This window comes from Bombina bombina, chromosome 12 (assembly GCF_027579735.1).
Source record: "Bombina bombina isolate aBomBom1 chromosome 12, aBomBom1.pri, whole genome shotgun sequence".
Lineage (NCBI taxonomy): Eukaryota > Metazoa > Chordata > Amphibia > Anura > Bombinatoridae > Bombina > Bombina bombina.
Window position 1 is genome coordinate 11,071,226 of NC_069510.1, and position 15,108 is coordinate 11,086,333.

Consider the following 15,108-nt stretch of genomic DNA (forward strand, 5'->3'; position numbering starts at 1 on the left):
CCGCTACGTAGAGGCGCCAGAATGCTGGGGCAGCCTACATGAAGCAGACCCCGTGCAAGCTGCCCACCGGAATAACCGGCAACGGGTTTAAAGTGAATGGGAAGGAGGTCAGTTGTCTACGGGATACTGGTGCTACCATGACCTTGCTTCAAGAGAACTTGGTGCCTGAGAAACAGCACACTGGAGACACTGTGGCTGTGAGGGTAGCAGGGGGCACTGTGTTCCGCCTACCTGTTGCCAGGGTACATTTGGATTGGGGAGTGGGCGCTAGACTTGTGAATGTGGGGGTCAAGAAGGACTTACCTGCTGATGTTCTCCTTGGAAATGACTTGGCCCCCCTTGTTTCTGCCTATGCTCCCATGGATCCCGCTGATGTTAACCCTGTGACTACCCAAGCCCAGTCCCTCCGGGAAGAGACGCTTCCATGTTTGGGGTGGGGGCAGTACTGAGCCAAGTTGGAGCAGATGGCGGAGAACCCCCGTAGCCTACTTGAGCCGAAAGTTGTTGCCCCGGACATCCCCAAGCCGATCCGTTGGGATCAGACTGTGTATGCCGGCTTGGTTCTGGGGGAGCATTGTGGCAAACCTAGCCACTTCTGGACTATAACATAAGAAAGGTTGTCTATAGGCTGTATATTGTGCTATGTAGATGTGACAGACCCTTCTGTCAGCACTGAAAGAGTTAACTGTGTTCAGCTATTGTGCACTGTCATTAATGTTATTGATACACAGTCCATTGTTTAATCAACCTCAGAGAGCAGACCCTAGATGATAAGGAAAGACAAGTGTGTGTCTGTGTTTAAATTGTTATCAGCTTGAGCAAGGTATTCTATTGTATCATGTAAAAGGGCGTGTTCCCTCCATTCAATGTACAACATTCTTTCAACCCCCCTTCTGGGGGGGTCAGACCTGCATAAATACTGGGCATATGAGCCTTAATAAAAGTCATTCTGTTTAAAACCTGAAAACTGGCTGGGTTGTGAATTGCTGATTCCCTATGCAGGACATTGTTCCCTGGTGTTAACCCTTGGTATCCGGTTGGTACCGTTACACAAGTCATTGTCACTTCAGCACTATACAGTATGTTTGTTTGTTATGGGAATATGGAAACATATTCATTTGTGCGTACGCATATACCAGGTTCAGGGTATAAGCCTAGCTATGGGCTACTGCTCAGAGATGAATAACCCCTGGGGTTCTATTTCCAATCAAGCATAATCTTTTCTAGACTGCTAGATTTATTGTTACCGCTCATAAACTACAGGACTCTGTGTTTCTTCAGAAATATACTTCTACATATAGTCACATAAGGGCGTCTTTACTTTTTAAAACTTTTAAGGATTCTCCCTTTAATAAACATGTCATTTCTCTTGGAATTTAATGGCAAGTTTTGTAGAACAAAAAACTCTGGAGAAGCTTTTCTTTAGTATTAAAATGTACCCAGTTTTTTTTTAGTGATGTCCCCTGCTTTTGCTGGTCACTGAGCCCACACATGTCTCTTGGGTTCCTATAGCAATGATAAAAGTAATTGATAAAATAATATAGCAGCCAGCAGAGCATATAGACTGTCTGGTGGGTGGGTTTGCAGTATTTAGCAATACATGGACAATATAACCTGTATTTTGCAACTGTAGCCAGCATGGTGAGTTCACTGCTCTTCCCTGCTGACCTTGCTGTCCAATAACCTCTGATTCTAGGGGAAATATTAAGCAAAGAGCCAGTGAGAGAGAGAAATCAATAAAGCCACAGAGAGAGAGAGTGAGCGCATTAACAGGAGCCAGATTTAGAAACTCTTCGAAACAAGGGCCCCATTTCCGTTGTGTGAATAATTTATCATCGCTCAGAATTTTCTTACCAGTAGGCAGGAAATAGCATCTTAGTATAGGCGACTTTTTTTTCCTCCATCCGTTTTCTGCTTAGTGAGCAGCTGATGATGGCTGATAAAAGGGCTGTTAAAACAAAGATCCCTAACGCTGCATTATAGCCAGGGCTCTGGCAGTTAAACAGTTACATTAATGGTGAACACAATGTGCACAGCCTTTGCCTGACTGTAAGACCCGGCCACTAGAGTCAGGGTGAACTTGGCACTGGCAATAGAGCGATTGCCCCTCACTCACAAGCGTATCACCTCTACTGGAAGGGAAAACTGTGATTCCACTACTTGTTTGTGGGAATCAGAAGCTATCCCTATGTCCCTGCCTGTTTCCATATTACAAGCATTACCTCTTGTTCTCACTTTCTCAATAAGTACTAAAAGTAAAATGCTGTAATGTGTTATAGCATATTATTAGCTATGTTTTTAACCCCTGCAAAGTGGGTTGCATTACTGGGAGCCTACCTAGGTATACTGTTTAACAAAAGATACCACGAGAACAAAGCAAATTTGATAATAGAAGGAAATTGGAAAGTTTTAATTTTGACTTTACAGTTCCTTGAAATTTGTTTGTAAAATATCCTCCAGTGTATACCCATGACGGTGGCATGCGATGGGCTATAGGGCACAGGGGTACACAGTGCATACGGCTATATAGGCAATGGATTGCTTGTAAAGATAAGCGGAGCAAACGCAGGTATAGCGCAGCAATGCTTCTAACGTTATCTGTAATACACTGCTGGTTATTGGTGTTCCTCTGTCTGGCCTTAGTCTAGTAGCGCTACGTCTCGGCTTTGTTTCACGTGTTATTTGTTTAAGGTGCGTCTCTTTCTGCTAATTTAAAGCATTTCTTAGTATCAATAAGCAGTTTTATGTTTATTGGCTAATAATGGTGGTGACTGGCTGCTTTGTTTAATGAATGTATTGAAATGACGTTGCAAAGGAATATGGAAGTCAAATGAAACTCACCATTCAAAAGGAACGTACTATTTTATAACAAATAAACCCTATTCACTTCTATTACTAAATTGCCCACCGTTGTTTAAACTTTGGTTCCATGACAGGTCGGCTCAGGAGCGTGCACGTGTCTAGTGAACTGTATGACAACAATGATTGTAAAATGTATAGTACTCTCTTCACATGTACGCTCAGTGGGCTCTCACAGGAAGTACCTAGCTATTAACAAAGTAGACCAAGAAGGGGGAATGCAGCTACATCCATTATTAATCACTCTGCCTTATACCACAGAGTCTTTTTAAAGGGACATGAAACCCAAAATGTTTCTTTCATAATTCAGACTTAGGGCCTTCAGGTCTTAAGATCGCTGCTCCTTAAAGGGACATGAAACCCAATTTTTCTTCTTTCAGGATTTAGAAAGAACATGCAATTTTAATCAACTTTCTAATTTATTTCTATTATCTAATTTGCTTCATTCTCTTGCTATCCTTTGCTGAAATGCATATCTAGCTAGGCCCAGTAGCTGCTGATTGGTGGCTGCACAACACATAGATGCCTCGTGTGGTTGGCTCACCCATGTGCATTGCTATTTCTTTAACAAAGGATATCTAAAGCATGAAGTAAATTAGATAATAGAAGTAAATTGGAATGTTGTTGTAAATTGTGATCTCTATCTGAATCATTAAAGACAACTGTTAGGTTTAGTGTCCCTTTAACTCATCCGCCACCTCTGAGGTGGCGGACAGCAATCATACTGATCGCATTGTATGATTGACACCCCGTGCTAGCGGCCACCAGAAATGCTTGTGCAATGTTAAATGCAGAGAGCGTATGCTGTCGGCATTTAGCGATGTCGGGCGGAAATGATCTGCTACAGTGGATCATGTCTGCCCGACACTTGATAAATCTGCCCCTTAGCATCTACGTTTTCTTCTGTTAGTATCCTTTGTTAAAAATCATACCTAGTTAGGTTCAGCGGCAGCAATGCACTACTGGCAGCTAGCTGCTGATTGGTGCCTTCACATATATGCCTCTTGTCATTGGCTCACCTGATGTGTTCAGCTAGCTCACAGTAGTTGCATTGCTGCTCTGTCAACAAAGGATACCAAAAGAGAATGAAGCAAATTTGATAGAAAGAATTTGGAAATTTGTGTAAATGTATATGCGCTATCTGAAATTGTGCTAACCCGAAGTACATTAAATTCAATTACTCTACTTTCAACTTGTAATATGCATACTACTCCTGATGCGTGTAAAAAGCAGCAATAAACCCCATATCGCTCACCGCACTAGTAATCTAGTCCTATTATGGTGGACAGAGACACATCGACAAGAACAAAAAAAGTGTATTCTTCTTTTTAACAAAAAATAATAATAAATAAAGATAACACATATTTAAATTACATTTTTATATGAGAAAGAAAAAATATTTGCAATATTAACAAAACATAAATCCCCAAAAGGGTGTGTTTTATGCTTTATAGTAAGGATCTGTATTTTTAAGGTCTGATTAATAAGCCCTGGCATGTGCCCAGAACCATGCCATGCCAGTGAAGCCCAAGGGCACTATTGAGTACCACAAACACCAAGCTGAGCAGGTGGAAAACAATAATGTCACATTTGTAATTAGAGTTCAGTTTTCAATTAAAAAAACAGCTGGAAAGAAAGTTCATAGTAAAAATCATCCAGCGACATAATGAGTTTACAATATAGTGTTGTAGCCCTGCAGAAATAACGCCCCCCCCCCAGTTTGTTCAGCCATGCAAGGTATTACAATAACATCACAGCTGCCCCCCTCCAGCATTAGGGATGACAGGTGTCAGTCCTAAATCAGACACTCAGGGATTTAGTCCAGCAAAACTACTGGCCAATTAAAAGCTCTGTTTTGTAGGTTACAGAGCAACTAAATAAAAATGCTGGCACAAACTGGTTAATTCACTGCTCTGATTGGTGGACAAGGTGTTTAAATGACTGCTCTGAGAATTACTGGCAGAAAGTGAGTAAAAAATAAATAAAATTATTCTATTACTGGCACAAAAGGGATTAAACCACTGCCGTACTTCCAGTGAAAGGCTCAGCCAAGAGGGGATTCAAATCACTGTTCTTTTGTGTTATCAGCAGCTAAGGGGTAAAACCACTGCTTTGTTTGTTTGCTGACAATTGAGGGAATAGAAAAGCAAAAGATGAAGTTGCACTCCTAGGGGCATATTTATCAATCTCAGTACGGAGCTTGATGCCCCGTGTTTGCGGCAAGCCTTCAGACTCGCCGGAAACAGAAGTTATTAAGCTGTGGTCTAAAGACCGCTGCTCCATAACCTGTCCGCCTGCTCTGAGGCGGTGGACAGAAATCGCCAGAAATCAACCCTATTGAATACAATCGGGTTGATTGACACCCCCTGCTAGCGGCCGATTGGCAGCGAATCTGCAGGGGGCAGTATTGCACCAGCAGTTCACCAGGACTGCTGGTGCAATGATAAATGCAGAGAGCGTATGCTGTCGGCATTTATCGATGTGCAGCGGACATGATCCGCTATATCGAATCATGTCCGCTCGCACAATCATAAATAGGCCCCCTAATGTAGCAAAAGATGAAGACCTTTATTTAAAGGACCAGTAAACACAGCAGATTTGCATAATCAACAAATGCAATATAACAAGACAATACAATAGCATTTAGTCTGAATTTCAAATGAGTAGTAGATTCTTTTCTAACACATTTCTAAGTTATGTATATTTCCACTCCCCCTGTACCATGTGATAGCAATCAGCCAATCACAAATGCATATACGTATAGTCTGAGTTCTTGCACATGCTCAGTAGGAGCTGGTGACTAAAAATAAGTGTAAATATAAAAGACTGTGCACATTATTTTTAATGGAAGTAAATTGGAAAGTTGTTTAAAATTACATGCTGTATCTGAATCATGAAAATTTAATAAAACCTGAGTGTCCCTTTAAGACATTCAGCAACGTTTCACGGCTCCTACCCCTTTGTCAGCCTTAAAGGGACACTGAACCCAAATTTTTTCTTTTGTGATTCAGATAGAGCATGCAATTTTAAGCCACCTTTTAATTTACTCCTATTATAATTTTTTCTTCATTCTCTTGCTATCTTTATTTGAAAAAAGAAGGCATCTAAGTTGTTCTTGGTTCAGTACTCTGGACAGCACTTTTTTATTGGTGGATGAATTTATCCACCAATCAGCAAGGACAACCCAGGTTGTTCACCAAAAATGTGCCGGCATCTAAACTTACATTCTTGCATTTCAAATAAAGATACCAAGAGAATAAAGAAAATTTGATAATAGGAGTAAATTAGAAAGTTGCTTAAAATTTCATGCTCTATCTGAATCACAAAAGAAAAAAAATTGGGTTCAGTGTCCCTTTAACCAACATTGAAACACACAAACATTTCAACTCTACTCCATAAAACAGGGTATACAAGAATTAGCATCACCTTTCTTAACCCTTTCCTTCCCATTGCATATGCACTAGAATGTGTACCCTAATTAAAGACAATTGAGAAAAGCCATTAAATAAAGGCCCAGAGGCAAAAAATAGGTAGAGAATTTTTAAAGCACCTGCCTAATGTGCCAGAGCTATCCCATGAAGGCTTAATTAATGAGGGCTACATATAGTATATTTAAACTAAAGGTTCTTACATTAAACTCTCTATTGAGACCTCTAGGATCCAAAATATCTATCCTCCAAATCCACTTAGCCTCTTTATATAGGAGAACGTTTTACATATTACCCCCTCTAATTTTCATGGGTGTCTGATCTATTGCCATAAATCTTAACTGATTTGCCTGGTGCCCTTTTCCCATGAAAAGTGCTGGCATTGGTACTGGTGCCAGGCCCTGCTCTCAAGGATAGTAAAACCTATAAAGACCAACATTTTTTTTTATGAGAACTCTTAGAGCTTATTTATCTTCGGTAAGTTCTATTTACAGCAGCCTGGGACAGCAATGGGATTAAATGTGGCCGCATCATATGCCTGTTTGGTTATGAACTCCATTGAAGATAAGGTTGTATATACACTTCCATTTTTCAGAGACATTGTCTTGCTTCGTACCGCTACATAGATGACTTGTTAATCATGTGTCGGGGACAAATTGACACCATGGGGCCGATTTATCAAATGACGGGTAGACATGATTCGCTGTAGTGAATCATGTCCGCCTGACATTGATACACTGTCGGCATTTATCATTGCACAAGCATTTCTAGTGAAAAGCTTGTGCAATGCCGTCCCCTGCACATTTGCGGCCAATTGGCCGCTAGCAGGGGGTGTCAATCATCCCAATCGTATCTGATTGAGATGATTGCAGTTCGCCGCCTCAGAGGTGGTTGACAGGTTAAAGAGCGGTCTTAAGACCGCTGCTTCTTAACACCTGTTTCCAGCAAGCCTAAAGGCTCACGTGGAATAAGCAGCACACGCTGCCTAGTAAATTGGCCACTTTGAATCAATTGAAGGATCCCATACAACTGACAGTTCCCTTGCTGAGGTTTAGTACCAAACATTACATACATTGGTAATGAAACAGAAAGGGTCTTTGAAGACTGACATATTACGTGAAACCCATAGACAGAAACACTTTGCTACATAGAAAGAGTTTTCACCCACCGAGAATTTTTCTAAGTGTCCCTAAATCACAATTTATGCGTATTGATAGAATTGTTTCAGATGCAGTAACAAGGGAGACTAGGACTGAGGAAACAATACATACAGTACGTTTGTCAGAAGAGGCTTTCAGCCAAAAGAATTATAAGAAATAAGAGATTCCATTTATACAACTAGGAAAGAAAGATGAAGCGAAGTTCAGAGGGTTTCTTTTGTTAGTTCATATAATGCAATAAGTAACCAAATTTATGGTATCATAAAGAAAAAGTGGTATATTTGGCAGGAGGCATGTCCCAATATTAAGGAATTCTCCCAAATATCAAGGGCGTCATACCGAAAGGGAAATACTAATAAGAGATGCTTAGAACATGCCTACATGAATCCTGCTAAAAATGAAGGCACTGTTTTCTTTGGCAAACCTAAACATGGTACATTTCCGTGTTTTGGTTGTGCATTATTGTAAGGGTCTGGGAAAACCCTGCAAGTTAGCACCCAGCTAAAACATTGATCCTATGTATAAGCCTTCTCAGAGGTGTGCGGACCAATGTGCAATTGTGTACTTATAACAGAGGGAGTACAATCACTTCTCACTATATATGCCAGGACTTGAGGGGAGGTTCATGTTTGGTTTAGGGTAAGAGCTTATGATTGGGTTTTGTGTAACCCCACCTGCTTTTATTAACTACTCATCTGTTGGTTGTCCAGTGTCTTTGTGGAGCACAGCTGGGAAGTTTATCCAGGGCCACTGATCCCTATAACAAAACTGTATAGGAACCATCGCTTTTTATTAGACAACTCAAAACTCCAAAACTGTAGCATGAGCTGTGGATTTTCTATGAATTCTAATTGGCTGACAGGAAATTCCTGCTAATATTGATTGGCTAGTAGGCTTCTGAAGGCTTATTGGCTGATAGGAACCTCCTGCTACTGCTTTTGTTTAAATGCCACTGATAAAACATTATTTTTTAGTACAACATCCCTTTAAATTTCTGCAAAATGACTTTTGCAATAATGAGTAACATTTCAATACATTAAAAGTTTATCTGTGAAGTATTTAACATATTGAAAAGTTACTCATTATGGCAAAATGACTTCTCTGATTTTATTGCACTACAAAAATGAAATGTGCACAATTTTATTTTATGTTTGCTTTGCTGTATTTTGTGATTTTTAAGAAGTTTCGGATAATACCTCAAATGTTGTGTGCTGAGAAGCCAACGATAAATATAGCCATAGTCCCTCAAGCGAAGTAATCCATTTCTAAAACAGCTGGTTTTTCCTTGATAAATCTGATGCCCTATTTATGCACCTGTTTTGCAGCTGAGAGTTTTTTATACGAAATTAGAAATTCCATATATTGTTATAGTCAATGCTGAGAATGGTAAATAGCTTGAAAGGGTTTAAAGAGCACACCGAGGTGAGACGGATACAATTGACTTCTGGAGTATTGCTGGAGCGTCAAAGCTTTCCCCTTGTTGTCTAATTTCTTTATTAGACTATGGTGCCTGCGGCTTTATAATATTTTACGTTACCGCCGGGTTGGTATAGATAACACGTACATATTACTAATGGCAGTTTATTATGGAAATTAAGTCTTAACTGGACCCAATATAAGTTTAGTGTAATGTTGTAAGCGTGCTAAATGTCTCTTGTAGTAGATATTTGTATAACTCTGTAACTAAAGTCAAAGGGGTATATTTACTAAGCAGCGGATGTCTAGACCGCTGCTCCTTAACTCGTTTTTAGGTGGCGGACTCCAATCATCACGATCCAATACAATTGGGATGATTGACACCCCTTGCTAGTGGCTGATTGGCTGCAAGTGTGCAGGGGGCGGCATTGCACAAGTATTTCTTGTGAAATGCTTGTGCAATGTTAAATGCAGACAGCATATGCAGGGCGGACATGATTCGCTATAGCGAATCATGTCCGCACGGGGTTTGATAAATCTACCCCATAATATTCAAATTACAGTAGCTGAGCGTATATTGAGAGATGCATACATGTGCGTGTGTGTGCATGTGTGTGTATACCTGTGTATCTTTGTATATAAATGTGCATTTCTGTCTATATACATGTGTATGTGGGACATGTTGGCTGTATGTATATGCTACTATATGTATGTGCTTGTACACATGAATGCACTTACACACACACACATTATTATATATTTATATGATATATATAGATTTATCATATATATATCATATATATCATATATATATATAGGTTATATATATATGTTACGGGTGTAAAATAAGAAATCTGGGTAATCCTAGGTAAAACGGACATTACCCAATCGGCTGTGATAAAGCCCAACGTACTGTAATTCCCCCATCTACACTATTTCTTTTGCCTCCTACTGGGGGGTTCAAGGAAGGCAACCCGCCGATCCTCTGACATCCACCCCAAATTAAACTTGGGAAATGAACCCCAGCAGGCGGAGGCAAAAAAGATAGTAAAGATGGGGGAATCACAGTTCTTGCTATATATATATTTGATGCAGTGACTACGCACTGTGAGGTGATTTTTGATCATACATCTGGCTTTACCCACAGACGCTTGGGTAATGTCCGTTTTACCCGGGTACATATACATACACATACAAACACACACACATACATATATACATACATACATACATACACACACACACATATATATATATATATATATATATATGCATCCACTTAGTTGTTTAAATCCCACTAATAGGTCATCCACCTGGGTGCATTATTGAAGGACAATAGGCAAGTAAAAATATGCACTCTCAGGATTTGTGAATAAACAGGTCAAATTTATTGACGTTTCGGGGTCACATTTAACCCCTTCTTCAGAAATGTTCAGCTCTGAAGAAGGGGTTAAATGTGACCCCGAAACGTCAATAAATTTGACCGGTTTATTCACAAATCCTGAGTGTGCATATTCTTACTTGCCTATATATATATATATATATATATATATATATATATATATATATATATAATGTGTGTGTGTACAGTCATATACATTTACACATATGCATATAACTTGTCACAAATACACATATATATATCATACATGTCATTAAAATGAGTTTATGTTGGATCCAGTTATGACTTGCCTTTCGCTAATAACCTGCTATTAGTATGTACATGTGACCTGTATCACCCTGCAGTAACATATTTAGAAAGTAAAATGATATAGACCCACAGGCCAAGCTTGTCGACGCCATACCAGAATCACTAGGTCAGAGATTACCAACTAGACACAGAGCAAGAGGGCACTCTCAGTACATATCTCTAGAGCAAAAATATATGATCCTGTTTAACTCTTTTAATTATTATTATTAGCAGTACTGTTCAAAATGTATAGAAGAATTTGCTTAGCCAGAATCCGTCATTGCTTGTGACCAACAGGGCATATGGTGACTTAAGTAGGAGACATTAGCATATTCCTATAACTACATATAAACTACATACAACACACTTTATACATATACTGTATATATAAATATATAAACTACATACAACACACTTTATACATATACTGTATATATAAATATATAAACTACATACAACACACTTTATACATATACTGTATATATAAATATATAAACTACATACAACACACTTTATACATATACTGTATATATAAATATATAAACTACATACAACACACTTTATACATATACTGTATATATAAATATATAAACTACATACAACACACTTTATACATATACTGTATATATAAATATATAAACTACATACAACACACTTTATACATATACTGTATATATAAATATATAAACTACATACAACACACTTTATACATATACTGTATATATAAATATATAAACTACATACAACACACTTTATACATATACTGTATATATAAATATATAAACTACATACAACACACTTTATACATATACTGTATATATAAATATATAAACTACATACAACACACTTTATACATATACTGTATATATAAACATATAAACTACATACAACACACTTTATACATATACTGTATATATAAATATATAAACTACATACAACACACTTTATACATATACTGTATATATAAATATATAAACTACATACAACACACTTTATACATATACTGTATATATAAACATATAAACTACATACAACACACTTTATACATATACTGTATATATAAACATATAAACTACATACAACACACTTTATACATATACTGTATATATAAACATATAAACTACATACAACACACTTTATACATATACTGTATATATAAACATATAAACTACATACAACACACTTTATACATATACTGTATATATAAACATATAAACTACATACAACACACTTTATACATATACTGTATATATAAATATATAAACTACATACAACACACTTTATACATATACTGTATATATAAACATATAAACTACATACAACACACTTTATACATATACTGTATATATAAATATATAAACTACATACAACACACTTTATACATATACTGTATATATAAATATATAAACTACATACAACACACTGTATACATATACTGTATATATAAATATATAAACTACATACAACACACTTTATACATATACTGTATATATAAATATATAAACTACATACAACACACTTTATACATATACTGTATATATAAATATATAAACTACATACAACACACTTTATACATATACTGTATATATAAACATATAAACTACATACAACACACTTTATACATATACTGTATATATAAACATATAAACTACATACAACACACTTTATACATATACTGTATATATAAACATATAAACTACATACAACACACTTTATACATATACTGTATATATAAACATATAAACTACATACAACACACTTTATACATATACTGTATATATAAACATATAAACTACATACAACACACTTTATACATATACTGTATATATAAACATATAAACTACATACAACACACTTTATACATATACTGTATATATAAACATATAAACTACATACAACACACTTTATACATATACTGTATATATAAACATATAAACTACATACAACACACTTTATACATATACTGTATATATAAATATATAAACTACATACAACACACTTTATACATATACTGTATATATAAATATATAAACTACATACAACACACTTTATACATATACTGTATATATAAATATATAAACTACATACAACACACTTTATACATATACTGTATATATAAATATATAAACTACATACAACACACTTTATACATATACTGTATATATAAATATATAAACTACATACAACACACTTTATACATATACTGTATATATAAATATATAAACTACATACAACACACTTTATACATATACTGTATATATAAATATATAAACTACATACAACACACTTTATACATATACTGTATACATAAATATATAAACTACATACAACACACTTTATACATATACTGTATATATAAATATATAAACTACATACAACACACTTTATACATATACTGTATATATAAATATATAAACTACATACAACACACTTTATACATATACTGTATATATAAATATATAAACTACATACAACACACTTTATACATATACTGTATATATAAATATATAAACTACATACAACACACTTTATACATATACTGTATATATAAATATATAAACTACATACAACACACTTTATACATATACTGTATATATAAATATATAAACTACATACAACACACTTTATACATATACTGTATATATAAACATATAAACTACATACAACACACTTTCTACATATACTGTATATATAAACATATAAACTACATACAACACACTTTATACATATACTGTATATATAAACATATAAACTACATACAACACACTTTATACATATACTGTATATATAAATATATAAACTACATACAACACACTTTATACATATACTGTATATATAAATATATAAACTACATACAACACACTTTATACATATACTGTATATATAAATATATAAACTACATACAACACACTTTATACATATACTGTATATATAAACATATAAACTACATACAACACACTTTATACATATACTGTATATATAAACATATAAACTACATACAACACACTTTATACATATACTGTATATATAAATATATAAAACTACATACAACACACTTTATACATATACTGTATATATAAATATATAAACTACATACAACACACTTTATACATATACTGTATATATAAATATATAAACTACATACAACACACTTTATACATATACTGTATATATAAACATATAAACTACATACAACACACTTTATACATATACTGTATATATAAACATATAAACTACATACAACACACTTTATACATATACTGTATATATAAATATATAAACTACATACAACACACTTTATACATATACTGTATATATAAACATATAAACTACATACAACACACTTTATACATATACTGTATATATAAACATATAAACTACATACAACCACTTTATACATATACTGTATATATAAACATATAAACTACATACAACACACTTTATACATATACTGTATATATAAACATATAAACTACATACAACACACTTTATTACATATACTGTATATATAAACATATAAACTACATACAACACACTTTATACATATACTGTATATATAAATATATAAACTACATACAACACACTTTATACATATACTGTATATATAAACATATAAACTACATACAACACACTTTATACATATACTGTATATATAAATATATAAACTACATACAACACACTTTATACATATACTGTATATATAAATATATAAACTACATACAACACACTTTATACATATACTGTATATATAAATATATAAACTACATACAACACACTTTATACATATACTGTATATATAAACATATAAACTACATACAACACACTTTATACATATACTGTATATATAAACATATAAACTACATACAACACACTTTATACATATACTGTATATATAAACATATAAACTACATACAACACACTTTATACATATACTGTATATATAAACATATAAACTACATACAACACACTTTATACATATACTGTATATATAAACATATAAACTACATACAACACACTTTATACATATACTGTATATATAAATATATAAACTACATACAACACACTTTATACATATAGTGTATATATAAATATATAAACTACATACAACACACTGTATATATAAATATATAAACTACATACAACACACTGTATATATAAATATATAAACTAAAGTACAAAACTGGTATTTTTTTATAGATTTATTTCAGGTCACCTAATAAGCACAACACCTCAAGAGTATCTACTACAATTAAGCTTCTCTCATTAGATCTCTCAGAGGAGTGACTGTTTACAATACAATTTGTCTTACTTAACACAAATTAACAATATTTCTTAAAGGGATACAAAAATGCTAAATGAAAATGCTCTAATATGTTAAAGTATTTTACTATAAAATTATTGTTTGCATAACACTGAGGTTAAACCTCTGCAAAGGGATTAAAACATAATTAAAGTTAGTGCTGCATGAGCAATTCGCTACTGGGAGCTAGCTGAACACAACTTATGAGCCAATGACAAGAGACGTGTGTAGCCACCAATCACCAGCTAGCTCCCA

At 34.5% G+C, this 15,108-nt stretch overlaps 1 protein-coding gene across 1 annotated transcript in view; it reads left to right on the top strand.

Moving 5' to 3' along the window:
• Positions 1-15,108, top strand: part of NTNG2 (netrin G2) — a 251,734-nt gene that overhangs the window by 21,096 nt on the left and 215,530 nt on the right. The gene's annotated exons all lie outside the window — the stretch shown is intronic.